The sequence below is a fragment of the Ictidomys tridecemlineatus genome, chromosome 1 (assembly GCF_052094955.1).
Source record: "Ictidomys tridecemlineatus isolate mIctTri1 chromosome 1, mIctTri1.hap1, whole genome shotgun sequence".
In the NCBI taxonomy this organism is placed as follows: domain Eukaryota; kingdom Metazoa; phylum Chordata; class Mammalia; order Rodentia; family Sciuridae; genus Ictidomys; species Ictidomys tridecemlineatus.
In genome coordinates, this window is record NC_135477.1 from 250,562,900 (window position 1) to 250,590,474 (window position 27,575).

The following is a 27,575-nucleotide window of genomic DNA, read 5'->3' on the forward strand; positions in this document are numbered from 1 at the left end:
TTTTTGTGTCCAGTTGGCTTCCATTAACCACTTCAGGTTGCAACACAGAAAGCTGATTCCAACCCAAGCACATGTAAACAAGAGCTGAAGGTATTACTTGACTTACAAGGAAAAAATTAATAAATACTATTTCCTGGCATTATTTTAAGTGAGTTTATGTAATTCTACTTTATATATTCTTGACACAGATTTGGCTTTTAGAAAGGCTTGATTGACTAGTCTTCTTAATTACATTTTATTATTCATCATTATTTAGCACATTTAGTGTTGTTAATTTTATTATTCTTTTTTGCTGGATTTTAAATATTTGTATATTTTAAATATTTGTTCGCTTTCATCTGAAATTTCTGCAGAAGACACACTCCTGGTTAGTAGTATTGAAAGCTCATTAGGTTGTAGGCACAAATGGCCAGAAACCTGGGTCTAAGAGTTTTACACTTTTTAGTCATTAATCCCACACCTAAAACAAATCTTCTAGGTCTACTCCCTGCTCCTTCACCCTCCCTACCTGCAAGCACCTCCAGAGGCCAAGGAAACCACAGGTATCAAAATAGTGCTAGGGCTGAAGACGTAGTTGGGCCAGCAGGAGCTGAGGGCAACAGCTCCTCATTCTCAGCAGTGAGGCGAGAGATCAAAGACCTTGCAACATTCAAGTAAAGGCTCCCACCAGGAGGTTTCCTGCACATAACCTTCTTGTTTTAAAATAACTCACCTGGGAGCTGTAAAAAAAAAAAAGCACTGCATTTCCTCCATTGCTTTCCTGAATGTGAGCAGCAAAAGCACTAATCCTGAAAGAAAAAAAAAAATTTCTTCAGGTAAATGGATCTGAATATAGGTAGAAAATTACAAAGGCTTATAAATTAAAGATAATTTTCGTTTAACAGAAACGAACGGTTAGCAGCAGTCAACTGGCCTCGGGAATCTTGTTATGGAAACTTCTGTGGGAGCAAATGCATTTGGATTTCTACTGGTGTCGTGAATCTCTATTCCCAACCCCAGGAACCTACTGGGTGAGAGAAGGCAGGAAAGAAGAGCCCCCACCCCACCCCCATTTACCAAATGCACATTTGCTCAACCTCAGGGGAGACTGGCTTCTGAGTTTTCTGATACCCCTTGATTTCAAGACACTAACAGACTTTTAAAACACAGCGTTATTTCCCTATATGCTAATCTTTTTTAGGGGGGTGGTGCCGGGGATATGTTGATTTTGTTTAAATCTAAAAGTTTGTAATATGAAATTAACAGAAAGAAGTAGTTATGAGTAAAACACTCCCTTCTAGAGGTCACTGGCTTTCCTTTACAAAACGGAATAGACAGTCTGATTTTAGCAAGGAAATTGATGTTTATTTTTCCACTCTGACGTGTCCCCTGTGATTAGCTATTGCAATGATGACTCTGTTCGCCAATGTAAAGAGCCGACTCTATCTTTATCAAAATAAAATCGTTTTTCAAGAGATAGTTGGGGTCCATAGAGTTGGTCCTGAACCTGACACCATCTGCTGACGTCTGCTTGCCTTCAGGTTCCCTGTCAAACAGAGAAATTTTTTTTTACTATAATCCTGGCTTATCATTGCCATGACTCAGGTAAAAGTTTGTTTATTTTGACCCATGCAATAGTTTTTAAAATATTTCCAAAGAAAATTGTGAAACATAATGCTCTTCAAGAAGACTAACGTATACTCATTTTGAATTTTCTCTTCAAAAGCTTACTAAAAATTTTCAAAAATTATTCTGTGTACTTAAAATGTGTTAGAAGAAAAACAAAAATTGCACTTCAATGGTGAGGACATCAAAGAAAGACTGCCCCTTATCTACTTACACCTGCTACCTCCTTGTTTAATGAGTGTGTTTATCAACTGTTCCATTTGGTAAGCTGTTCTCACTACAAGCTGAGCCATCTTTTAATACAAGTCACATGAGGGGTCAGTACAAGAAAGTGATTTGAACTTAAATAACTCTGTAGAGTTTATTTTAGGCTGTGTTTCTAGTATAATGAACCCTCTTCTTCCTTAAATGTGGACAGTCATTACCTGATGATCTCACAACATAAACTGTAACTATGAAAGAGTCAGCCAAAAAAAAAAAAATGGTACTTATGAACTCTTAAATGGACAACTCAGTAAATACCCATTTTCTCAGAATATCCAAACAAAGAGGGAGGGGACACTCACTTTCCAAAATCAGGAGGCACATAGGCATACAGCTGTCATCAATGATAGGCCTTTCTAGTGAGCCTGTGTCCACAGTCGTTTTATAAGTCCTAGTGGTATAAGCTATTCTATAATAAGGGAACTCCAAGGTCAACGGTTTAATGGCTTAGATGTTCCATTATTTAACAGCACACAAAGTTTCCTTCCCTTTCTGGCATTCTTTAGCAGACTTTTGGCATTCTCAGTTCCCTGTCACAAAAGCAAATTTAATTAGTGTCTATCCTTTCTCTTGCCTTTACTGTCCAGCATTAGAGATGGTTAAAAGATTCCTGAACCTAACCACCTCTAGTGAATTGACATGAAAGGAAATTGGTCATTAAAAGCCAATTTATCGGGGCAGAAGGTCTCTGCTGAAACAGCTTCCCTTTCTGGGTCACCTCAATTAAAAGCTAATTCCTCTGCATGACACCTAGTAGGCAATAATCCACTCTGGTTTGTAAATTGACATAAATCTGAACTGATGGACCTACTTCCCGTGTTCAGAAAAAGGTCAGGGGAACAATTACAATGGCAGCCAACTTTATCTAATCTTTTCATCTTTTTTTTTTTTTTTTTTTTTTTTTTTTTTTTATTTTTTTTTTTTTTTTTTTTATTGGTTGTTCACAACATTACAAAGCTCTTGACATATCATATTTTCATACATTAGATTGAAGTGGGTTATGAACTCCCAATTTTCCCCCAAATGCAGAATCACATCGGTTATACATCCACAGTTTTACATAATGCCCAATTAGTAATTGTTGTATTCTGCTACCTTTCCTATCCCGTACTAATCTTTTCATCTTTAACAGAAAGTCTACAGTCAATGCTAATTGGGAAAATATAAGGCCTGACAAAGGAAGTCTTCTTGAGACGGTTGGCAGAGGCTCCAGTTCCAGTTCTCAGAGGCCCTGATGGGATTGCATATTAACAATTCAAAGTAGGAGTCACAGTACCCCCACGGGTGTGCAGAACATCCACTCCAGATCCTAGCCCAGCTGAGATCTCGCTTTGGCAAGAACACGCCTCAGTTCTCAGATATCACATGTTTTGGCCTAAGTTTCCATTACATTAAAAGGGGGTACAAGGAGAAATGTCAGCAAGAAGTTCAGGAGCCTTGTTCACCATGAAAATATTAAATAAATGCCTAGAAACCATCGAAAATAACTTTATAGGATCTGTAGAAATCAGTCAAAGATCCACAGCAGTGACGCAAATTCCCAACCAGGCAGACGGAGTAGGTGAATTGGTGGCTTAATCCCCGGTGACTTTCACAAACTAAAACGAAAGCACAATGGTAAAAATTCGCAATATTTTGGCCTGACTGCAGGCCATCGGGGAGATTGGATTCAGTCCCCTAACTTGGAGTTTAGACACTCCAAAGTGGCTGGGATGTCATGCTAGGGAAAGCCATACAAAACAACGAGTGTAGCTTTTGAAAACTACAGAACCATAGATGTTTGAGGTAAGATATTATCAAACAAAGAATTAAACAGAGCAGTGGAAGTCATAAAACAAAAACATGAATGAGACTATCAGGGAAATTAAGATATTTAAAAGCATATATAGGGAATTTGAAAAAGGCACATACACAAGGTTAGAGAAAAATGCATACCTCAAAAACCCTAAGAAGACTTCAAGTCTTCATGTTGGATTGATTAGGAAAGATGTCCCCCTGCACAGGGTCAGTCTGCAAGGACTGGAAAAAGGGGGCTGTTTTTTCAGATTGTCCAGTTTTTAACACAAGATCACAAGACATACAGAAAAAGAGAAAAAAAAAGTGATTCAGAAAAAAAAAATAAATAAATAAATCTGCAGAAACTACCTCTGAAGAAACACAGGTATTAGACTTACTTGAAAATAACTACTTTAAATAAGCTCAAACAGCTAGTGAAAATATGGACAAACAACTAAAAGAAATCAAGAAAAATGATACATGAACAAAATGAGAATTTTCAGGAAAGAAACATAAAGAACCAAACAGATTGTGAAACTGAAAAATACAAAAGCTGAATTGGTGGGGGGGGGGAGGGGAATCACTAGAGGGATTCAGCAGCAGATTCTGACAGAAGAAATAGTCCACAAACTTGAAGACACTTGATTTGAAATGATTATTCTAAGGAACAACAACAACAACAACAAGGGATAAAAGTGAAAGGAGTCTAGGAGTCACACAGAACACCACTAAGTGGACCATACCCATGTCGTGAGAATCTGATGAGGAAAAGAGAAAAAGACAATGAATTTATTTATTTTATTTGAACAAATAATGACCCAAAATTTCTTAGATATGAGGAAACGCAAATGAAAGAAGCCCCGGGACTCCGTGGAGGATACATGCAGAGAGGCCTACCCAGAGGTATATTGCCCTTGACATAATCTGGACCTGGACTGTCCCTCAAAGATCGTGTTTTGGAGGCTTGGTCCCCATTGCGGCAATGTTCAGAGGTGGGCTCCTGGGAAGTGATTGGATCATGGGGCTCTGACCACATCAATGGATTGATCCATTCATGGGATAACAACTGAATGGACTATTGGAAGGTGGTAAAAACTGTAGGTGGTGGGCACTAGTGGGAGGCAGTAAGTCTCTGGAGACATTCCCTGGAAGCGGATATCTTATCACTGGCCCCTTCCTCATGCCCCTACATCCTATTTTCTGGCCACCATGAGGTTTTGCTCCACCATGCCCCCTATCACAATGAGCTGCCTCACCGCAGTACAAGAAACAATAGAACCCAGCTGCCCTTGGACGGTATCCTCAGGAAGCATGAGCCAAAATAAATCTTTCCTCCTCTAAGTTGATTTCCTCAGACATTTTGCTATAGCAATGGAAAGGTGCAAACACAATGTGCAAACTATTGAATGCTAAAGACAAAGATAGAACCATGAAAGCAGCAAGAGAAAAGGGTCATCCATAATTATCAGTGGATTTCTCAGTAGAAACCTTGAAGATCAGAAGGCAGGGGGAATACAACTTTAAGTGTTGAAAGAAGGAAAAACAGCTGAAAATTATGTATCTGATAAGACTGTATTTCAAAATTAAGAAGAAATGAAGATTTCCCAGATGAGCAAAACTGAGGGAGTTCAGTAAGACAAACTTTACTACAAAAATATATCTAAGGGAGGCTTTTAATTGAAACTAAAGAACACTATGCGGTATAGTAACTTAAAGCCATATTGTATAGTAAGAGCTTCTGAAGGTAAATGCATGTGCAAATTTTAAAATCATTATTATTCTAATTTTTGTTCATAGCTCTACTTTTCTGCCCAAGATTTAAAAGGCAAAAACATAAAAGATAATTACAAATTTAAGTTAATGAGCAGAGGATATAAATAAAGGATGATATGTGATATCAATAACATAAAATCTCTCAGTAGAGTTTTTGTATATGATTGAAGTTAAGTTGATATTGCTATAACCTCATGATGTCACAGGTAATATCCACAATAAACAAAAAAGAAAATATCTATGGAATATGCACAATAAGAAACAGGAAGGGAGTATGTCTTGTCTTTTTATACAACTTCTTTTAATAAAAAAAAATGATGCTAAGACCACCCAAATTCAAATTTAATCAATTGTTATTGATCATACAACAAACACTGGTATTGTTAAGAGAACAATAATGGACTCTGAAGTCCTATGACATGGCATCCACTATGTTAACTAGGCAATAAAAATTACTAGATATGCTTGGCCTTGCTGCGCCTTGTTCGGCTGGAGTACGTGGCCGCCACTACACAGACCCACGCACCCTCCGGTAATGAAAAGTATTCAGTAATAGCCTTTTGTTGCAACTTTTTTCCTGATAATCCTTTTTCTTTTGAACTTTCTTCTTTCTGGCCAGAGTTCCTGGGCTCTTATCTACACATGCCCTAACTATTCTTGGTTCCACTGGGGTGCCTTCTTCCCTTAGTAATTTACTTCTCACCCCTTCTATATTCTCATCACAAAGACAATACAACATTTCAAGACAAAACAAGACTCAAACATACTGTATCAATCTTCTCCATTTTCTCGAAATGGACATTTTTTCTCTCGCCCTATCTGTCTAGGGACGAGCAGATTTGCTCCCATCCTATCTATGGACGGGCAGCTTTTTTTTCGTCACTTACCTCCGAGTGTCCCGGGGCTCCCAGTACAGTCCAGCTGCAGCAAAATAACCGGGGGGGGGGGGGGGGGGGGGGGGTGTTGACAAACAACTTGTGTACATTGATGCAGCAGGAGTGGGAGCCGTTTATTGTAGGACAGGAGCGGTATTTATACATTCCACACAGCTTATCTTAATTAGCATAAACTAGATATATCAATAAGGAATCTCCACACTTATTGGCTCACTGGCGTTACTTCACAAACCACTCCCCCTGGCATTTTGCCAGGCGCCATCCAGACTTGTTTACAGACTCTAAGAGCAGCCCTAGCTGCTATATATTAGCAAATTCATACAATACCCAACTCTGCCTGTATAGCACAGGTAGGAATGATCCTAACTTTAACCCTACAGTGTTAACCGTTGCCCACTCTAGTACAAAATCCCAACTCAGGTCTGAGAGTTTGGTTTGGAGTTAAATATTTGAGCAGCACCAGATCAAAGTATTTAGGATATCACCCCAGAACTCTGGGCAAGAGGACTCCTCTGAGGCTGCTTAACTGATGGAGTACAAACCCACAGCCGCTGAAATTAAGTTTTTCACCTTGAAGGATGTGGAAGTCTGAGAATGAAGCCAAGACAGAAAAATCAGAGTAGGACTTGGGGAAACTCAGTACCAGACTACGCTGTGTGAGCACCTGGACTTGGCCTTGCCTCCTATCATCCCCCAAGACCTGGTGTTGTGGGAGCTAACAAATTCCCTCCTGTGACAAAGATGCAGAATTAAGTTTCTTTCAATCAGAAAACTCTTCACTAAAGCAAGAGGCTGGGTCTTGCTTTACTATGCAAATGTCGCAAATGTTGGGGGCAAGCCTCTGGGGTGTATATTTTGTGAGCTTAGTCTCTCTCTCTCTCTCTCTCTCTCTCTGTCTCTCTCTCTCTCTGTCTCTCTCTCTCTCTCTGCTTAGTCTCTCTCTACTATGCAAATGTTGGGGGAAAGCCTCTGGGTATATATTTTGGGAGCTGAGTTTAGTCTCTCTCTCTCTCTCTCTCTCTCTCTCTCTCTCTCTCTCTCTCTCTCTCTCTCTCTCTCCTTCCTGGTGTGATGTCCTGAGCCACTTTCCTCCACCACACTCTTCCACTATGATGTTGAGCCTCACCTCTACCCCCAAGGAATGGAGCTGACTGTCTAGGAAAGAGACTTCTGAAATTGTGAACAACAAATAAACTTTTCCCCCTTAAAACTGTTGTTGTCAGGTCACAGCAACAACAACAACAACAAACTGACTAAAACAGCCTTCATAAAATAGCAAGTCTTTGCCTAGATATGCAGATGGGGCTGTCATGTTCATGGGAGCAGGCTGCATTCCCAAGGTGAGGCGCCCCGTCTCCCTCAGACTCCTCTGATTACTTGTCAGAATTCATCAGCCTCTGGCGAGGCCTTTGGTGCAGCTGTTGCCTCTGTGAGGTGTGCAAAGGGTGTGGTCCGCAGCGTTCGGAAAGGCAATGTCAAAGATGAGCTGAGATTGCAAAATAAAACCATCATCCTTCCTCTTGACTTCATCAGCCAGATGTTACTTCTTAGAAAACGATGCTGCCCTTTTTCTCATTTAGAGAAAGATTTTGCTTTGGATTGACTTGAAGTAAAATAATGGCACATTCTGGCAAAATGCTTCAGGATGGCAGTTAGCTCTGTTCCTCCTGCTTCCCACGAGGGAACGAGCACACTTCCTGAAGGAGGTAGATCTTAGTGGACACCTTTACATAGACATGCTTTACCCTCAAGGGTAACACTTTGTGAGTGGTTTGGGAGGTCTCCTCTAAATTATATAAAGCATATATAAGGAGTGTTTATATAGAAAAAAAAAACATAAGTACAGATTTTCTCAAACCAGAATCAGAATACCTATGAAGAGTTTATTATTGGAAGCCTTCTTTGCACCAAAATGACATATTTTAAATATATCAAAGATGCCCATATGACCAGGAAATGCATTATTGATTGAAGATCAAATTCCACAGAGCTGGAGTCTATACTATTATACCTAATTTCTATCACATAACCCAAAACTAAACTCCAAACACAACCAAGTCATATACCATGTATTAAGCAAATGAAAGACCATAATAAAAGACCAGAATATATCCAATTCATTTATAAACAAAATTCCATTCAATAATGCTGTTTGACGTCTAATAACCATCACAAATTTAACATGTTAAAAATGGAATTCCTGATTTTCTCTAGCCAGAAAAAAGAAAAAAAAATAAAGCAAAAATGCTCCTGCATTTTACAGTCTTTCTCATTTCTCATTCGAAAATTCCATTTTATCAGTTGTTTACCCCTAACCTAAAAATATTGATTGATGTAAACTTCAAATAGTAATCCTAATGACAATCCTAAAAAAAAAAAAAAAAAAAAAGAGCACTTTCCTGCCCCAGCTCTCTATGCCTCCATGTGCTGCTTCTCAACACTTACCCATAGAACACTGAATATTTGCTAAGGAGGACAGAAACTGTATCTATGCTCTTCACTACCTAATCCACCACACCTGGGATTGTGCTCGGGATTGAATAGATGTGCATATTTTTCGATAATGAGTAAATGAAGAAGTTTCAGCAAAATTCAATGTTATTAGAAGATGAAAAATCTCAAAATATGTATGCTAATGACCTTAACATGTCACTTCCTCTCTACAGAAGACTGCCATTCATTCATTCATAAAAGCAAAATCTGTGTCCATGTAGCAGTGATTAAACACCCAGGAGGCAGCATAATGCATGGATGCCTATGACCCAGGGCTGACTTCTTCCTTCCCTCTCTTTCCCCTTCTTTCCCTCTCCTTCTTTACCTACTCTTCCACATGCTTCTTTCCTTGTAGTTGATAATATACATTTATTATAGGTAAAGTAAACAATTATTTCTGAGATTGAGATATTAATTTTCTTGATATTTGATGTTTGACTTTGCACTCATACCAGCAACACCTAATCGGGTCTATATTTTTGCACCCCAAAAAGTACTAGATGCTCATTTGCTTTACCTTTATTATTTTAATGATAAAAGTTAAAATAATATTGCTTTTAACATTTTTATTTCTTTGATTACCCAAGGGGCACAGTTTTCCTTGCCAAGAGGGACTGAACACATCTGTTCCCTCCTCTTGGAATTCTAGTGGAGATTGCGTGAATCTCAGGATGCTAGAAGTGGAAAGGGCTATCCTTGCATCTTATAGATGAGAAGACCAAAGCCAGCAAAGCAAGACATCTTTATTGTAAGTCATTCACCTAATATATAGCAGGACTGAGACCAAAATGAGGAATAACCTGATTCCAAGACTAGTCTGGTTATTACAGTAATTAAAAAGAGGTGGCTATTTTAAAGATTTTATGATGAGAGAATTTAGGAAACACAGGGACAGTCAGGGTCCTTACAAAGAGCAGCCCTTTGAAAAGTTGAGCAATTTATCCTTTATTTGAGTAATACCATTGGGAACTTAAAACAGAAAATTTCAAAAACATAGTGAGTTCAGAGATGTGGCCTTTTCAGACATGAGTAACATAAGATTTTGCTATCCTGTAAACATGCAGAGGTAAGACTGTTTGCCCACCTCTGCCATGTGGCCTGTGCCCCAGGACTGTGTAATTAGAAGTGTGTCGGGGCCATACCACAAGCAATCTCAGCCATGGAACTAAAATTTTCAAGATTAGCTCCTGGGCTTTTGTAATTTCCTCTCATTGCCATTTTTTAAAATCTCCCACACAAAGGAAGGAATTCTCCACCCAGAGATATCTTCCTGGCTGACTTGGCCACACTTTTTAACACATTCTCTCACTGATTCTTGCTGGTCTTGAGCAAAGAGTGATTTACCACAGCCACTTCTGCAAGCAGACAGCACAGACAGAGCCTCCGTCTGAAAGAGATTAAGATCTGAATCCACTAGACAAAGAGGCCTGTGTTTCCTCAGGGAGAGGCTCTCTGAGAGTGATCTCCCAAAGGATTTTGGAATGAGCTCCTGCCAGTGCGCTCAGGAGGAAAGATCTACGCAGAAAGCTCTGCGTGTGGAATCAGGAGAGGGTGGAACTCCGTCTTCCCAGAGGTTGGGATGTCTCAAGATTGTCAATAACATTTATCCCTTGGTGGTTTGGAATAACCCAGAGGGAGAAAAGAAAAGTTCATTTCAAAGCTACTTACTCAATATCTTTACTCACTCCATCAATCTTTGGTCTGAGACACCATATTTCTACAGGAGGCAGGGGACCCCAACAGTTTCAGATTCTGTCTTTCTGCAGAACCTTGCAGCCATCTCCCAGTCAGACCACATACAACAGAGGTTTGCAGCTGTTACAGCTCTGACCTCAGACCTGACCTTGCAGGTTGAATGCATTACCTGCTTTCCCCAAGGTCTCCAAACAACATACCTGCAAGTCATCAGTCAGAGAAGCCTGAGCATTCCAGTTCATCTTTTATCTTTTTCCCCCTCTCTAAAACTGACCTGTCTTTTTTTTTTTTTTCTTTTAAATCTGTGTGTTGTAATTATGCAGACTCGTGGAATTCATGGTTAAATATTCTATCACGCACATAACATGATTCGGTCAACTTCATTTCCCAGTACCTCTCCTTGCTCGACCCCCCTCCCCTGGGCCCCTTCCTCTACTGACCCATCTTATTAACTAACCATCCTCATTTCGCCCCTGGAACTGTGCGCTGTCATCCACAAACCCCTCTATGTCTTCAACATCTTCTCTGAAAATTCCCTCCACTTCTTTCCTGTTCCCTGACAAGACGCTTCTTTTGGGCCCTCTTCCGTGGGTGCTGTTGGACACACCATCCATGCCTTTCATGGAGGTGGGGTGACTTCTCCCATGCTCTCTCTTGCTGCTCCCCAATCATCTCATTCCTCTTTATTTCAAACCTCTTTACTAGGGAAGTTCATGTCACTGAACTTGCTGGTCAGTAAACCTTCTGTCATCATCTACCAAAATCCCGATCGCATCCCTCCCCGTCTGATGACGGCTGATGCACCTGTGACACTGTCTTTGTTTTTCAGTCTGACTCCTCCATCATTCTCTTGTGTCCTACATCCATACCAGTGACCCCCAAACAGCGCGAGACTCAGCCTCTCCAACTCCTCAGCACCAGGCACCTATTCTCCACCTCCCACCACCATCCCACTCTGGTCTACTTGGCCTCATCGGATCTCACATTTTTGTTGTCTGGAAATCATCCGTTTCAGGCATCTCACTCAGCAACAACCATCTGGTAATTCCAGCTCATCGCTTAATGGCCATACCTCATTATTCTCAAGAAAATGTAAAATCCATGGAGCATAAAAACTTTTCCCAGTCCATATTCATCTGCATGTGGACATCTTTTTACTCAGTTTAAGTCATGTGGTCCATTGTTGTCTTTCTTGGCTAACAGCCTTAATTATCTTTACCCTCTCCTTCCATTCACGGCTCAGATGGCAAACAAACAAAAACCCACAACAAAAATCCAATTCTTCCCTGAACCTGAGTAGCTGAATGCTACCTGGTTAGACTAGAAAACCGTGCCCTCCGTTCTCAGTTTGTATTTATTACCTAGGTCTGCTTCACGTTCACTTTCTCACCTCCCCAGAGAGCTGTTTCCTACTTTTTTCTTCCTCCTCCCTCTTTGCCATTTCTCCCTACCCATACTTCTCAGTCGAGGAAAGTACCTCAGATGGCACAGAGAAACTATTAAAAATGGAAGCCTCCCTATTTTCCCTCCCAATCTACTTATTGTCCATGGTACGTACCTGACTTGTTGAATTCTATCCTATTACTGTGGAGGGAACGTCTCTACTTCTGTCCAAGGCCAACTCCTCCTCCTGCACTAGAGATCCATCACCTCTCATCTCTGTTTTTAAAAAGCCATAGCGGGCTGGGCTATACTGTAGCTCATTGGTAGAGCGCCTGCCTCACATGTGTGGGTGCTGGGTTTGATCCTCAGCACCACATAAAAATAAGTAAAGATATTGTGTCCAACTACAACTAAAAAATATTTTTTAAAAAAGCCATAGCAAACACACATATTATATACATACATATGTACATTACATATGTGTGTATATGTTATATCCCCTTGATGAATTAACCTCTTTATCACTATATAAGAACCTTCTCCGTCTGATTTTACAGTTCTTGAAGTCTATTTTATCTAATACAAGGATAGTTCCCTCTCTTCCTTGGTGTCTGCATGTGTGGAATGTCATTTTGCATCTTCAATCTCTGTGTGTCCTTAAAGATGAAGCAAATCTCTCATAGGCAGCATATAGTTGGGTCCTGTATTTTATCCATCCTTCCATTCTGTGTCTTTCGAGAGGGGGATTTAAATCACATTTAAGGGAACTATTGATAGGACACACTACTGCCATTCTGGTAATGCGTCCTGGCTGTTCTGTAGATCATTTGTGCTCTTTTCCCGTCTGCGGTCCTCTGTGTGTTTTTCTCTAGTGGTATACTTTGATTCTTTAGTTTCACCTTTTGCATATCTAGTAGTTTTTTGTTGTTGTTTGCTTGTTTGTTTTGAGAAAGGGTCTTGCTCTGTTGCCAGGTTTGTCTCAAACTCCTGGCTCAAGTGCTGCTTCCTCTCACATCAGCCTCCCTGGCAGCTGGGACTACAGGTGTGTGTCACTGCATCCAGCTCTGACACACACGTTTACTCTGCCATAGTGAAGCTTGTGTGAGATACCTCACAGCTGTAAAAGTCTATTTCAGCTGATAACAACCTTACTTTGGTGACATGAAAATACTCAAAGCCTTATATCCATCCCACCTCCACATTTTATGTTTATGGTATTAAAGTTTTCATCTTTTAATATTGTATAGTCTTTAAAGTATTACAGCTATTATTATTGGAATGGTTTTGCCTTTTTACCTTCCTACTAAAGACAGAAGTAACTGACCCATTCTCACTTTACTGAACATCTCAGCAGCATCCCTTGTGGTTGACCACTCCACTGGTCTTGAATGTTTTCTGTCTTTTGACTTTAAAACATCAACTCCACTAACACCCTGGTTTTATATATATATACATTCCCTCCTTTTCGGTTTTCTTTCATGAGTTTTCCTCCTCTGAAAGATAAAGAGGTTCTTGCGTGTTCCAGGACATGGTTCTGGAAACTCTTTTCTCGTCAATTCATCTTCTCCCTTAAATGCCACATATACATGAGGCACTGCAGAACAGAGAATTATGTATATTTAAAGTAACCGACGTGATTCTGCAACCTGCATTTGGGGTAAAATTGGGAGTTCATAACCCACTTCAATCTAATGTATGAAATATGATATGTCAAGAGCTTTGTAATGTTGTGAACAACCAATAAAAAAAAAATAGCCCTATCTCATGGCAAATAAATGCAGAAGTCTCCAATGTATACAGGAGCGCTGAGAACATGGGAAGTATAAAACAATCTCCCAGAAATGGCTCTTACTTACTTCTCAGGAAATCGTAATGCCATCAGAATAACTGATATCTAGTGCACATGTTTTCTACCAACTCAGGGTTCTTATGCAGTGACACCTGTGATGACACATGTGATCATGTATCTGAAGTTGTGTAAATGGGTGTGCTTGTGTGCTTGTGAGTCTGTGCATCTCCATAGAGAGTATTCATAGTTTTTATCTGATTCTTTTTGGGGTTTAGGGTGAGATTATCTTCTGAAGCAGTTTAAGAATCATTTTTACTGGTTTGAGCTGTTGCACTGTGAGGTTATCTTGGTGGCCACTGTTTATACCAAGTAAATGTTTCCTGAGTGAAATTCATTAGGTGTAAATTGTACTGTGTGTGTATTTTAGTACCTACATTTTATTTTTATGTGCCCATCTCTACTAATTGTTAATTATATACATTGACAGAAGACTGATTTTTTTTTTCTTTTTACTGCTTAGCTAATACAGTTCCAAGGAATTTAAAGCCATCAATTTTGCATGTTGGTATTGTATCCAGACACCTTAAAAATTCCTTTAATTTTTTTTTCTGGTACTTTTCAATAATAAATTATTTAATTGGCAAAAAAAAATGGCTTTTGCTGATAAAATATTTTAGGATTTAATCTCAAAGATAAAACCTTGCTGTGATAAAATCACCAAATAAACTTTATCAACACACTTGGAAAATATTTTCAGACTAAAATTAGAAAAATGAAATTAATAATTTTCATTTCTTTAATTTTGATAATGGCTAATATTGGCATTGATGTAAAAAATTAGTTTTATATACTTCTGATGAGAGTGTAAATTGTTCTTTTTGTGAGGGGAATATTGCTAAGCAAATAAATATTTAGATACAAAACCCCTTTGACTCAGAAAGCATTCCTAAAGATGTCCACGAAACAGAATTTCTGAAAGATGTACGTGATATGATTTGTGTCTTTGTGCAGGAGATCACACCCGAGCTGAGACTTATAGAATGTTCAATAAAATTCTGCAAGCAGAGAATACTAAAATAAATAGATTTTGAGAATTTATATATATATCAGCATGTTTAAAGTTTGGGAAAATGTTATTTTAAAAAACTAAAAAGCTAAAGAAGCACAAAATGATTGGCTAAAAAACCAAAACTACATATATATACTTTTTTGTGGTCATAAATCATATGTGTTGCTGTGTGTGCTTAGAATTCTATAGATTTATTTTTAAATATTATTTATTTATTCTAATTTGTTAGAATATTCTAATTCTAATTTATTCTAATTTGTCATGTACAACAGAATGCATTTCAATTCATAGTACACATATAGAGCACAATTTTTCATGTCTGGTTGTACACAAAGTAGATTCTCACCATTTGTGTCTTCAAACGTGTACTTGGGGTAATGATGTCCATCTCGTTCCACAATCTTTCCTATCCCCATTCTCCTCCTTCCCCTCTCTCCCCTTTTCCCTATATAAAGTTCCTCCATTTCTCCCATGCTCCCCCACACCACTCCCATTATGGATCAGCTTCTACATATCACTTAAAACATTTGGCCTTTGGATTTTGTAGATTGGCTTACTTCACTTAGCACGATATTCTCCAACACCATCCATTTACCCGTAAATGCTATTATTTTATTCTCTTTTAATACTCAATAATATTCCATTGTGTATTTATACCACAGTTTCTTTACCCATTCATCTATTGAAGGGCATCTATATTGGTTCCACAATTTAGCTATTGTGAATTATGCTGCAGTAAACATTGATATGGCTGTGTCATTGTAGTATGCTGTTTTTAAGTCCTATGGGTATAAACTGAGGAGTAGAATAGCTGGGTCAAATGGTGGTTCTATTCAAAATTTTCTAAGAAATCTCCATACTACTTTCCAGACTGATTAAATCAATTTGCAGTCCCACCAGAAATGTATGAATGTGCTTTTTCCCCACATCCTGGCCAACACTTCTTGTTGTTTGTATTCTTAATAGCTGCCATTCTGAGTGGAGTGGGATGAAATCTTTAGAGTAGTTTTTATTTGAATTTCTCTAATTGCTAGAACTGTTGAACATTTTTTCATATATTTGTTGATTCATTGTATATATACTTCTGAGAAGTGTCTGTTCATTTCCTTGACCCATTATTAATTGGGTTATTCGGGTTTTTTGGTGTTAAGTTTTTTGAGTGCTTTATATATCCTAGAGATTAGTGCTCTATCTGATGTGTGTGTAGTAGAGTCGCTATTCACCTCATTGATTATTTCTTTTGCTGAGAAGAAGCTTTTCAGTTTGAATCCATCCCATTTATTGATTCTTGATTTTATTTCTTGCACTATAGGAGTCTTGTTAAAGAAGTTGGGGCCTAATCCAACATGATGAAGATTTGGGCCTACTTTTTCTTCAATTAGGTGCAGAGTCTCTGGTCTAATTCCTAGGTCATTGAACCACTTTGAGTTGAATTTTATACAGGGTGAGAGATAGGGGTTTAATTTCATTTTTTTGCATATGGATTTCCATTTCTCCCAGCACCATTATTGAAGAGGCTATCTTTTCTCCAATATATGTTTTGGTGCCTTTGTGTAGTATAAGATAACTGTATTTATGTGGGTTAGTCTCTGTGTCCTCTATTCTGTACCATTGGTCTACAAGTCTATTTTGGTGCCAATACCATGCCATCTTTGTTACTATTGCTCTGTAGTATAGTTTAAGGTCTGGTATAGTGATGCCACCTGCTTCACTCTTGCTGAGGATTGCTTTAATTATTCTGGGTCTCTTATTTTTCCAGATGAATTTCATGACTGCTTTTTTCTATTTCTATAGGGAATGTCATTGGAATTTTAATTGGAATTGCATTAAGTCTGTATAGTGCTTATGATAGTATGGTCATTTTGACAATATTAATTCTGTCTCTCCAAGAACAAGGGAAATCTCTTTCCATCTTCTAAGGTTTTTTAAAAATTTCTTTCTTTTAGATTGAATAGATTTAAATAGCAGCAAACTAACCCAGTTTCCAGAGAATGGGTTTTACGTTTTATAAGTATTCTTATATTTATTGTATATGTGCTTAACATATAAAACACCCATAGTAGCTAATTTGGTTCTCCCAACATACCTGTGGTTCCAATTTTACAGGTGTGGAAACTGAGGTCTAAGAGGTCAGGTGAATATTTAAGGCCACAGGCAAGTAAAAAAAAAGAGCTACCATGATACTGTTCATTCAAAAGGGAACATCAGGGCATAGCTCAAATCAAATTAGGCAAAAATAAGAATTGGTTGACCCACACCACTGGGCAAGGCCAGAAGAGAAGTCTTCCACCAGTTGTCAGCTTTACCATCTCCTGTGCAGATCAGCCTTCCCCAGGCTGGGAGAAGCTCACAGACATGTCTTCTGGGTTTCACCATGTGAGAATAAAGACCACTCTTCTCTTAAAGTCATGCTGCAAAAACTAAAGGAAATACTGAGCAGCCTGGTTTGCATCTTATGCCCTCCGTGGTGTCTCTGGCAGAGGAGTAACCTGGTAGACTGGACCACCACTGGTCAAAGAAGAGATCTGAGTTGTCCTCACACAGGAGGGGGTGCCAGGGAATTCAACAATCAGGGAAAGGAGAGGAGAGATGCTTCAACCTTATGGCACTTCCTCAGTCCCACCTGCAGAAGAAACACCAGCCGCCCCCATAAAATGTCCTTGTAAATGCTTTGGGACTTTGTGCTTGCAGGGTTCTCTTTGGTTGCTTATCCTAGAGGCAGGCCAGAGGACTTTCAAAAATAAGCTAGGCATTTTTGTTACATATGGGTTTTTTATTGAAAACAAAATATTTGCATAGAGCAAAGCATGTCACAGTAGTGCAGCCGTGTTGGAACTTCTTTTATGGGTGGCAAAGAGCTTGGCAGGGATTTGTGGGTGTTATGGCATTAATAACATAGTTTCTTTCAGTTCTGGTGTTGATTGGTACGTGGAAAGTGTTTAGGACCTTGTACAATCACCACTAAGTTTTGCTGTAATATGCTATGAATGTCATGAAAATTGAATCCTGTCTCTTGCTTGCTTGCATGAGACCCACGCAGATTTCATAAGAAGGTACCATGAGAAAAAAAAGCCACATGGTCTGGGACTCCCTTCTCCTCCACTGCATGGCTCTCTTTTTGATTTGCAAAGTTAAAATAAGCTTACTGGTCTGGTCATAAATGAGATCTTTCTACTATAATGTTCCCTGAGGCATATACATTCCTGGAATATATCTCCTTTACAGTAAACCCGTTTGAAAAATTCTTTCAAGAAAATTTCATCTTCTATCACACATTTCTTGACTCTTTGTAAGCTAATTAAGAATTGCATATTAAAATTTACATTTATATAAAATTTAAGTAATAGTTAAAGCAAATAACAAATGACCATATTTTGCACATGGTACCATACCATGATTGCTAGTACAAAAATAAGGCTCTTAAGGAATAGTAAAATCCTGTGGACTATTAGAAATTGACTAAATCGTGTTACTCTAATTCAATGTATTTGTTGTCAGTACATAATTCTTAAATAACTAAAAGAATGGACTTATCAGATGATACTAATTTCAATATTCCAGATAAAAGGTTTTCTATAGTTTTATTTCAATACAATTAATACCATTCTTTTTGTCAAGAGTATTGTACTAACAGTTAAAGAATTGTTACTTCAAGGAAAAATAAAAGACCCAGAATAGCAAAAGCAATTTTAAGCAGGAAGTGTGAATCAGGTGGTATAGCGATACCAGATTTCAAACTATATTACAGAGCAATAGTGACAAAAACAGCATGGTACTGGTACCAAAACAGGCGAGTGGACCAATGGTATAGAATAGAGGACACAGAGACTAATCCACAAAGTTACAACTATCTTATATTTGATAAAGGGGCTAAAAGCATGCAATGGAGGAAGGATAGCATCTTCAACAAATGGTGTTGGGAAAACTGGAAATCCATATGCAAAAAAATGAAACTGAATCCCTTCCTCTCGCCATGCACAAAACTTAACTCTAAATGGATCAAGGAGCTTGATATCAAATCAGAGACTCTGCGTCTGATAGAAGAAAAAGTTGGCTCCGATCTACATATTGTGGGGTCGGGCTCCAAATTCCTTAATAGGACACCCATAGCACAAGAGTTAATAACAAGAATCAACAAATGGGACTTACTTAAACTAAAAAGTTTTTTCTCAGCAAGAGAAACAATAAGAGAGGTAAATAGGGAGCCTACATCCTGGGAACAAATTTTTACTCCTCACACTTCAGATAGAGCCCTAATATCCAGAGTATACAAAGAACTCAAAAAATTAGACAATAAGATAACAAATAACCCAATCAACAAATGGGCCAAGGATCTGAACAGACACTTCTCAGAGTAGGACATACAATCAATCAACAAGTACATGAAAAAATGCTCACCATCTCTAGCAGTCAGAGAAATGCAAATCAAAACCACCCTAAGATACCATCTCACTCCAGTAAGATTGGCAGCCACTATGAAGTCAAACAACAACAAGTGCTGGCGAGGATGTGGAGAAAAGGGTACTCTTGTACATTGCTGGTGGGACTGCAAATTGGTGCGGCCAATTTGGAAAGCAGTTTGGAGATTCCTGGGAAAGCTAGGAATGGAACCACCATTTGACCCTGCTATTGCCCATCTCGGACTATTCCCTGAAGACCTTAAAAGAGCATGCTACAGGGATGCTGCCATATCGATGTTCATAGCAGCACAATTTACAATAGCTAGACTGTGGAACCAACCCAGATGCCCTTCAATAGATGAATGGATAAAAAAAATCTGGCATCTATACACAATGGAGTACTATGCAGCAATAAAAAATGACAAAATCATAGAATTTGCAGGGAAATGGATGGCACTAGAGCAGATTATGCTTAGTGAAGCTAGTCAATCCCTAAAAAACAAATACCAAATGTCTTCTTTGATATAATGAGAGCAACTATGAACAGAGCAAGGAGGAAGAGCAGGAAGAAAAGACTAACATTTAACAGAGTCATGAGATGGGAGAGAAAGGGAGAGAAAAGGGAAATTGCATGGAAATGAAGGGAGACCCTCATTGCTATACAAAATTACATATAAGAGGTTGTGAGGGGAATGGGAAAATAAACAAGGAGAGTAATGAATTACAGTAGATGGGGTAGAGAGAGAAGAAGGGAGGGGAGGGGAGAGGGGATAGTAGGGGATAGGAAAGGTAGCAGAATACAACAATTACTAATTGGGCATTATGTAAAATTGTGGATGTATCTGCAATCTGCATTTGGGGTAAAATTGGGAGTTCATAACCCACTTCAATCTAATGTATCAAATACGATATGTCAAGAACTTTGTAATGTTGTGAACAACCAATAAAAAAATTAAAAATTTTAAAAAATAAAATAAAATAAAAGGTTCATCTCTCTTCCTAGAAGGGGGAAAGGAAAAAAAAAGAATTGTTACTTCAAAACAACAAATAACTGTCTTGTTGTCTTAGTCTGCTTTCTGTTGCTATGACAAAATACCACAAACAGGGTAACATGTAAAGAAAATAAGTATAATTGACTCATGGTTCTAGAGTCTAGCAGGTCCAAGAGCATGGTGCCAGCACTTGGTGAGGGCTTTCTTGTCATGTCATAACATGGTGGAAGGGCAAGTGAGCATGGATGACACACACAGAGAGAAAGAGGGGCCAAGCTTATAACAACCCACTTATAGTAACTAACCTACTCCCTTGATAATGACATCAGTCCATTCGTAAGGGCAGAGCCCTCAGGACATCATCACCTCATTAGGCTCCATCTCCCACACTGTTGCACTGGGTATTAAATTTCCAACACATGAGCTTCAAGGGATATACTCCAACCGTAGCATTTCTCAAGGACCAAATGGTGGAAATGAGCAAAGAGCACAGAGTTCACAATCTACTGGTCAGACTATTGGCCAGCCCTGAGCGAGGTGCACAGAGGAGTCGACAGATCAGCAAAGGTAGAATTCACAGATGCCACCACGTACTTGAGAACAAGGTGGCTTTAGATTTCATAATCATTGGTCAAATTCCGTCATCCCATTTCTTAAGTCTCTACTACGTGTTGATTCATTGCTTTTTTTTTTTTTTGTCCCATTGTGTCATCTGTCCCTTTTAACCTAACTTGTTTGTACCAGTTTTTCCCAGAGGAGTGCCTCTTTTTCTTCGTCACAGGATTGTGCTAGTGTAGACTCAAAGCCCGGGTTCTTCTGTCAGCTGTCATTCTTTCACTCAGGAGCTTGGGTCTAAAACTAAGGGAAAGACTCAGGTTTCTAGAATTGGCCACATAAGAGCCCCTGTGAACTCATTCTGAGGTTTAAAGTCTTGTAGGGTCACCCTTAGCACACACAAAACGGACTCTCCACCAGTCAGGCAAATGTGTTCTGATTATCCATTTCTCATTAGCTTTAGCTTTGGAGGTTTGATCCTGGTGGTTGTGGCACCTCCTGCCTCTGTATTATGGGATTTAATCACAGTCACAGACCGACAACCAATTTTCTTTTGTTTTTATGTTTTATTTTGCACACCTGTTTAGTCCTGTTTAGTTCCCTAACCCAGGTCAGAAATCTCCAGGGAGCTCACTCCTCCAGCATCCTCCCTCTGCGAACATGATGTTCACTCAGGTGCTCTTTCCAGAGCACTCTGCTTTCCAGGGTTTGGTGTTTCCCCAGCACCACCTCCAGTTGCTTTCCCTGCCAATGGGCCTATTTGTTCCCCCTCAGAATCCAACTAGTGACACCATCCTAATTATTTTCAGATGATCCTTAATGATGTCATTTTATTTGAGTACATGGCAAGGAATAAAAGCAAACCCTATGAATCATATACCCATGCTTGAAATAAGGACCTAATGCAAATAAACTTCCAAATCCCTTTAACAACAAATTATATGTTGTATTTACTGCTGCTTTTGATAGTATAAACTTCCCAGGACACCATTATCCCAAAGGGACATTTTCAAAAGTAGTACAAGAGCATTTGAGTGAGCCAAACATTCTCTGGAAATGGACCATCCAACCGGTTATCCATCATGTGTGATCCTTCAGGTAAGAGCCCTCTCCTCACCAAGGCACAGACATCTTGTGGAACGCAGCCATTTCCCATTCACAAGACATTTCCTTTCAAAGTAGTGATTGGCCTTCAAATGATGATTTCAGGAACACAACCGCAGTCCTTTATCCAACAACCCTAATCCAAAGCAGTAAATTGAAGTATGACATCATTAATAGTTTAAGTTTCATCAGACTTATAGAAATTGCTACAGAGTTGAAAAGTCTTTTAACTACCATTTTACTCAATATTGTCTGTGATTCTAGTTGATGTACTCAGGCAGGGATTCGAAGGGGAAGAAGTGTCACTATTGGAAAATAATTATCGTTTATAAATTTAGTTAGAAACTATGTGCTATCCATAGCTTATTCATTTAGAAAATACCCCCACAAAATAGGGAAAAGTATTGAAACCTATAAAATCTATTAAGTATTAGGTGGTCAAATATATGATAGATAAAAAACTTAATAGTTTTATTTTATATACTAGTAATATTCAGATAATACAATAAAATGAAAGCATTTTTAATATCAATGATTAAGATAAAATGTATAGAAATTAACTCTGTGAAAAATGTTCAAGCTTGGTATAAGCAAAAAATTTAATTTTATTTAAGGTCATAAAAAAGAATTGAAAAGGGCTGGTGTTGTGGCTCAGTGGTAGAGCACTTGCCTAGCATGTGTGAGGCCCTGGGTTCAATCCTCAGCACCACATAAAAATAAATAAATAAAATAACATTTTTTAAAAATTTAAAAAAATATAATTAAAAAGATAAAAAAAAGTTCATGTTCCAACAAAGACAATCTTGATATAAAGCTGCCAACTCATCTGAAATGTATGCCATAAATTCAATTCAATTTCAGTTAAAGTTCCAAAAGGTTTGTTCTGTTGGCAAATTGACCCTAAAGTTCATCAGAAAGATTTCATGCTCAGATTCAATGGTAATTACAGAGAATTAATCTGAGAGCATGATGACAGGATTATTAGATTTAACTGCTTTGTGCAGCCATTTATGTGATAATTATGTAAGGGAAAACTTAAAATACTTTAATGAGACAGCCAGGGGTATAGAGAGAACAGATGTTTAAACCTAATGTTGTCTTTGTCTCTACTAAATTTCCCTCTGTGCTATTCCTCTCAGGAATCAATGAGTAATTCTTTTATCTATCTATCTATCTATCTATCTATCTATCTATCTATCTATCTATTTTAGTACCAGAGATTGAACTAAGATCTCACTAAAGTAATTCTTGTTGATGTCTCTAAATGTGATGTTCTTTTTTCTCATTTTATTTTCTGTTCATTAAATTTACTCATAAAACATTCTACAAATGTACAATTTTTCATTTTCAACAAAGTATAGTAAGACGTAAAAATCCTCAAAACACAACACATAACATTTACAATTCAAAATGAAATTAAGCCACACACAGTGGCACATGCCTGTAATCCCAGCAGCTCTGGAGGCTAAGATAGGAAGGATTGCCAGTTGAAAGCCAGGCTCAGCAACAGTGAAGCACTAAGCAACTCAGTGAGATCCTGTCTCTAAATAAGATACAAAATAGGGCTGGGAATGTGGCTCAGTGGCCAAGTGCCCCTGAGTTCAATCCCCGGTACACCACCCCCCAAAAAAAAATCAAATTAGCAGAATATTAAATATTTACAAAACTATATCTTTTTAAAATGTTTATAAAGTTATATGCAATTTTGTAGAATTGACAAAAGAATGGGTCAAAAATGGCAGAATATTCCTTCATTCCTAAAAAGAAAGCATGGCCGATAGAAGCCGTGAAGGTTTCATCCTCACCATCATCTAGCCGTGATGTTCTTGACCACACCTCAACCAGCCTCTTCAAAATCCTCCCTGTCTTCATTCTCTAGATGCTCCAAAACATTCAAAACCCTTCTTTCTCAGCCTTTCACAGTGCTTCAGATTTTGCAAAGACCTGCAATTGGCTTCCAAATCAAATTTAAAGGATCACATACATTGTTTTTAGGTGGTATAGCCATAAGGTCAGGCAATATTGAATGAACGATGTAATCTAAGGGGTATTTCTGAAAACTCAATGAGCCTCTATATCCTCATAATTACTGGGCTTTCTATTACCACAAAGGATTGTCATAACCATCAAAAAGCAGTTTATTCAGATATCATCTCAGGTTTGTGCAAGTAGATGTAGACAGAATAAAAGACAGCTTTCCTCTCACCTCTGGAAGCTAGATGGATGCTGCTTTCAGGTCTGAGTTTCTTGCCTTGAGATTTGGGGGTCTTTATGATGAATACAGAAATTTCCAAGCACTCCTAACAGCCAAGCCCCTGAAGAGTCCCAGCACAGAAGTGAGAGATTTTGAGAACCCTATTGTGGGCTTGGAGGGTAGTAAATGGGACCAACCCCATGAGCAGTGGGATCAGCACCTGGTTTCCCTAGTGTCTTAGAGAAGCTGCAGAACCTTAAATGGGGCAAGCCGAGAAAATTAAAGTAAGGTCAAGACCAGTGAATTCATCTCCAGGTGTTCTGGCCTGGGACTCAGACATGATCTGAGAAAAGGGAATAGTCCCCGTAAAACACAACCGAGAGGGAATTTCCCATCAGCTGAAAGTGGGGATGAGGACTACATTACATTATTCTAGAAAAAAATCGAAATATGAATTTCCTTATATTCAAAAGTCATGGGATAAAGTTTCATGCACGGTACATTAAAAAAATAATGAAAATAATGTGCTCATCACAGTAGCAGGCCCACATAAATGGTCACTGCGTGCCAGTAGTCATTATCTGTTTTATTATTTTATATCATTCATAACACGTCTTCTACCAGTACCTGTCCATCAGTCCTTACGCTGCCCGCCACGGCACCTCTGTTCAGGCCGGTGGCTCCTCCTTCACGGCCACACTGGCCTGCTCACCGCTCTTCTCCTTGTGGATGCTGCTCCCTTCATCTACAGGGCTGGGCTCCCTTCCCTCTGGGCTTCCTTCTCTCTGGTGTTCTATCTGCACCCATCCTTTAGAGCCATATTCAAAGGAAACTTCCGACAGGACGATTTCCTGAATAACCCTTGATATTCTCCCTGTGTCCAGGGCTAATTTATGCAACACCTGACATCAGCAGATGGTGAACATCCCTGCCCATAGCTCATCATCCCTGTCAGTCCCTTATACACCTAGGGTTTTTTATTGCACGAACCTGTGTCTCTGCCCGAAGGCTTCCCCTGGACAACAGAACACACCCAGCACAGGTGTAGGACCAGAGGAGACACCAGAATGCCCTGGAAGCAAAGCAGTCCTCAATCAGAGACATGAGGAAATTGAGAACACACTCTTTTGTTTCCTCACAGTGTCGCGTGGGACAACTCAGTCTGAATGCACTTGAAGGGTCCAGTTCCATTTATCTCCATCTCCCTCCATATAGCATCCTTCCTTCCCCCACCCTCACATTCCCACATCCCAAGAGGCTTTGCTGCCTTGTACTCTACACCTCCCTCCAACTTCTTGTCTCTGGGTCTGCTCCCTGGAGGCAGAACAGAAATGACATCACCTCACAACTTTCTCATATGCTGCGTAAGAAATAGTGATTTCCCTTTCTTAACTATTACCTTCCCAACAAGATTGTAAACTCCCCTGGTACACAGCATGACTTATTTCTTTGCTGCTGTTCTGGGAACTGTTTGTAACTGCAACGAGGTAAATACAGAAATCAAGAGTGAATTGTTTGTTAGAGGTCTGGGAATGTATCTCAGTGGGAGAGCACTTGCCTACTATGCATGAGGACCAAGGTTTGATCCCCAGCACTGCAAAAAGAAAAAAATAAGAAAGTGCTTAGTAATTTTTATAACAATTTTCCATTGCCAGCACATCCAATTGTGTGATTGGAGAGGCTGCCAATGAACAAATAAGGACCAGCTAAGATGCTGAAAGTTCAAGGATACCCGGGACATCAGCTGCCTATTGTGACATGCAAGATGACTTGAACAGATTGGAAATGTTATGAAAAGCTCCTCCACCACAGATGCTTTCAACATTACTGTTCTAAGCAACTAAAACAACTCTGGGCATGGAACTAGTATGGGCAGTAATATTTAACTTTTTGTTTTCGACACCTTAAGATAAATATGTGATAGCACAGTAGATACATCTCCATTTTTATTTGCCATTGATTTTTACATGGATTTATCCCAGGATGAATTGTATTTGAATACACTCTGGATCAATTATGCACCAGGTCTTAAAAGTGTGAGCTTTACGTGAAGGAAGCAGAAAGACATATGAAAGCAGAAATTGACAAATGCTGAGGTGCTAAGAGGATCTGGAGATACTGCTGAGGATCTGGAGATACTGCTGGTCTCCTGCCTGCCTTGCTTAAACTATCTATGCTATGCATCTTACTCTGACTAGTGTTGATCTCTGGGTAGACTTCAAAACAGTGGCACTATAATTTGCCCTGTTCCTTTACCATTAAATCTTAGAAGAATATAAAACATTTGGAATGCCCAATCAGTTTTCAGTTATATCTCCAGGGTAGATGTGGGGACAAATGGGAATGAAGCCAGACAAGGAATCAGGAGTTCCTTTTAAAGTCCAATATGTCATTGATGTAGTTATAACACAGTAGTTCTATGTAATAGGAAAAGAGGCCTTCATTCATCAACAGACCCCAAAATAAGTTCTCCCGAAATCCACGACGGTTCATAAAAATCATGTGACCAAAATTACTAGCTGCGACTGCACCTTCTTTTTTCCTTAACAACAGAAACCTTCATCTGTGGGGTGGGCTACAGTGTGCCCAGCTATAAAGACAACACTTGTCAATCTTCCTTGAAGATAGGGGTAGCTCATGAGACATAGGAGGAAACCATTAGGTGGCGCTCTTGAGAAAGCCCCTTTAAAAGAGACCATTTTCCCAAATGAAAGGGTCCTTGGCCTTGTTCCTCCTCTTCCTGTCTAGAATGTAGATGTAATGGCACTCCTGAAAGCTTTCTGTAAATATGAGGGAATAGCTTATACCTTAAGATGGCAGGATAGTAAGCTGGAAGGACCTTAGACCCAGATGAACTATGATAGTATATCAGAAGGTATTATATAACAAACCATTCCCAAAACTTAATAGCTTAAAACAAACAAAATGCCACAGACAGGGTGGCTTAATCAACAGATATTACTTATTGAACTCCATATTTGCAGTTTGGAAATTTGGCCTGGGCTAAACTAGATGGAGTTCTTCTTCTAATCTGAGGCAGTGTTGATTGGTCTTGGCTGTGTTCACTGGGGCTTTAGTTAGATGGGTTTTGAAAGTCAATGTTGAGGTAGGCAGGACAACAGGTACCTCTCTACTTTTGATCTGCTTTTTGGCACGCAGAAGAATCCTTCGGGGCTCTTACTTGGGACTTGTTTACTGTCACTTCTGTCACATGCTATGGGCCACTAGGCCAACTGACTTCATTGGGTAAAGAAATAGACTTCCCCCTCCCTCGAAAAGAAAATAAACCCTTTGACTGGTTTAACCCAGGATTTTCTTTGTGCGTTGTTACTAGAAGATTCAGCAAAATTCCTAACTGATACAAACACTCTAAGAAGTTATATGCTGACTCCTTTTCTGAGGATAGAATCATGGCCAAAAAATTGTCCTGTCCTGCCAGGAAGAAAACTCTTATTCCAGGCTAAAAAAAATAAGTTTGCATTTATTTCTCAAAAAAATAAATAAATAGTAATCTTGCACACACATTCTTCCACCACCCCAGTGATATTTAGTAGGAAGATGAAAAAAGAAGGAAAAACTTCTGTAGA

The 27,575-nt window shown here is 39.0% G+C and overlaps 1 long non-coding RNA gene across 5 annotated transcripts in view; it reads left to right on the forward strand.

Moving 5' to 3' along the window:
* The window catches only part of LOC144365626 (uncharacterized), a 136,376-nt gene that overhangs the window by 3,055 nt on the left and 105,746 nt on the right, over positions 1-27,575 (forward strand). Inside the window, exon 3 of one of the 5 annotated variants that reach the window (XR_013424295.1) lies at positions 885-1,461. The exons of the other annotated variants lie outside the window; for them this stretch is intronic. This is a non-coding gene — a long non-coding RNA (uncharacterized LOC144365626). Of the gene's footprint in view, positions 1-884; positions 1,462-27,575 lie in introns of those variants that run through there. 5 annotated transcript variants of the gene reach the window in all.